Source organism: Rhinopithecus roxellana, chromosome 12, assembly GCF_007565055.1.
Source record: "Rhinopithecus roxellana isolate Shanxi Qingling chromosome 12, ASM756505v1, whole genome shotgun sequence".
Taxonomy (NCBI): Eukaryota; Metazoa; Chordata; class Mammalia; order Primates; family Cercopithecidae; genus Rhinopithecus; species Rhinopithecus roxellana.
In genome coordinates, this window is record NC_044560.1 from 47,282,866 (window position 1) to 47,285,460 (window position 2,595).

The 2,595-nt window shown below is 40.8% G+C and overlaps 1 long non-coding RNA gene across 1 annotated transcript; it reads left to right on the forward strand.

The window, feature by feature from the left end:
- On the forward strand, positions 1 to 1,433 carry LOC115892395. The gene is made up of 3 exons (XR_004052287.1): positions 1 to 258; positions 952 to 1,069; positions 1,172 to 1,433. It is a non-coding gene; the product is annotated as an uncharacterized LOC115892395 (long non-coding RNA).
- The last annotated feature ends 1,162 nt before the right edge of the window (positions 1,434 to 2,595 follow it).

Here is a 2,595-nt window from a genome sequence, read left to right on the forward strand (position 1 = left end):
TCTGTTCCCCTCCTTCACTTTGATCTGGACCTTCTTTTTCATTTAACTCTGTTGCTCCTACCCTGCCCCTCTCCTATTCCACTCCCAGAAGTTTATCCTGTGTGGTTCTGTTCTGAAAGGAAGTCCTGTTGGGCCTGTTTCAAGGGTTCAGAGAGATTTGGCTGCTCCAGCCCGTTGAAGGCCTTACTCCTGACCCCTTACACTCACCCACTATCGGAATTTCTACTGCTATTCTCAAATCAGGCCGCTGCACTTGACGTAAGTATCTGTTGCCTTATTGGGGAATTCTCAGTCCATGAGTTGCATCATTGTTGCTTTCCTCTGATTTCTCCAACACAGATGCTGATAACATGTAAATCTTGTTGTTACTGTTGGTGGTTTTTTTTGCCCACCCATTTGTATTTTGGGGTTTGTGGGGATACCTCATCACTTAGCTTTGTTGTAAATATTGGTTGTGTTTGGTTTTATACCAATTTGTTCTGTATGTTTTTATGGGAAGATTCGGCAAGATCTAAAACTATGCTGTCACTGCTGCCCCTATCTTCACCTTTCAAGTTTTTGATAGTGGTATTTATACATAATCCCTCAGGGATGTGATATTGTTTTTGATTCCCTGTTTGGTTCACTTCACTTGTTCCTTCCTTCCATAAGGAAATCAACGTGGAGATTCTGCCACTTGCCAAAATGGTATTCCAAATTTGTGTTCTGGAATGGGAAAATAACCACAGAATGGGTTCACGAACTCTCTTGGCCAAGATGGAGTCTGGCCAAAACTGCATGTATCACTTGACCCTCTTAAGTCCTTATTCTTACTAATGGATCACAGTTGCCTTTTGTGTCCCTAAGGGTAACACTCTCTAAGAACCAGTGTCTAGTAATACTCCCAAAGTCTAGATATTTCCTTTTCCCCAGTGCACAATTACCCTGGCAAATGTCTTCGATTTTCTTAAGGAGACAAGAAGTTTACAATTCATACTTGGGACAGTGCCATAGGATCCTTCCTCATGGATATCTGGCTTCTTTATTCAATGGGATCAAACAGTAAATTGGATCAGTTTCTGGAAATTGGGTAAGGAAATCTGACTTTTCATTGAGAGAACTCAAATCAGTCCACCATTTTTAGGACTTTTTTTTTCTTGACATTTTTTCTGTCCATCTCTTTCAATTCTAGGAAGACCATAATGCATAACCTCATTCTTGATGATTACCACTATATTCCTGCCACTTACATGGGAGACAGTTACTGCTGCCATTTGTCCTCTGCCACTCCAGAATTCTATCATCACAACGGAACTCAGAGAGCCTGTTTCTATAGCAGTATCTCCTACATAAGACAGCCCTACCAGCTGGGTGCAGTAGCTCATGCTGGTAACCCCAACACTTTGGGAGGCCGAGGTGGGAGGATTGCTTGAGCCCAGTAGTTCAAGACCAGCCTGGACAACATGGTGAGACCCCCATCTTTACAAAAGATAAAAAAAAATTAGCTGGGTGTGGTGGTGCCTATATTCCCAGCTACTTGTGAGACTGAGGTGGAAGGATTTCTTGAGCCTGGGAGGTTGAGGCTGCAATGAAACATGATCCCACCACTGCACTCCAGCCTGGGTGACACAGCAAGACCTCATCTCAAAAAAAAAAAAAAAAAAAAAGACAATCACTATAGTGTTTTAAAGGATATTGGTGCTTGAATCACAGATGTACTTCTCTGTGTCTTAGTGAAGGGAACATTCTTTGGTCTCTTTTGGCCAACGCAGATGGTGAATGAACAGGTCATGCATGGTATTTCCATTTTAACATTATTAACTCTCCAAGTCTTTGGATTTTTTTTGGTTCTACATTATGTCAAAGGATTTTTGATAACACTTAGGGTAGGCCTCTTTTGAAATTGGATTTCAATCGATCCTCTTGAATTAGATCACTGAATTCAAAATCTAGCAAATGAATCCATGATGATAATAAACCCTTCTGTTTGATCTAGGCTTTCTCCTATATGGATCCATTATCACACATATTCCCTGGACTTCTAGAGCTATACATAAACAGGAAATTGCAAATATTTAAGTAGCTAAACTTTCTTGTCTCCCTGAGGCATGATGGGATTTGGCTTTTTTTAATAGGTCAGAAGACAATGATAATTGTTATGATGGAACATGAGGATATCTGGCATCTTCTTGAAGGTAAATATCTCGGGGAGGTCACTGCAGGGTCTCCACACAAAGCAGAGCTGGCATGATTGGGTGGGGAAGAAGTATTGCTTCTGCTGGTGAGCAAGGTACAGTGGATATTGGGGGCTCGAAGGACTCATATTCATCTGAATTTGCGCAAGTGTTCTTATTTCAGTTCTCAAAATTCCACTGTTTCTTAATCAACGTCTAACTTGCACATAGAAGACCCGGTGAGGCTGTGAATTCAATTTAATTTGTGATTTAAAACTCGCATGATCAGCCTTGGCATGTTACTTTTGGATATCATCCCATTCACTTTAAGAGATTAGAGATTGTTTGATGGCAGTTACAGAAACTCTCCAATCTTCTAATTTTGCCTTGAGCTTAGAATTTAAAGAAATTTAAAGGCCTGCGCCTTTCTTTAAGCTCTTTG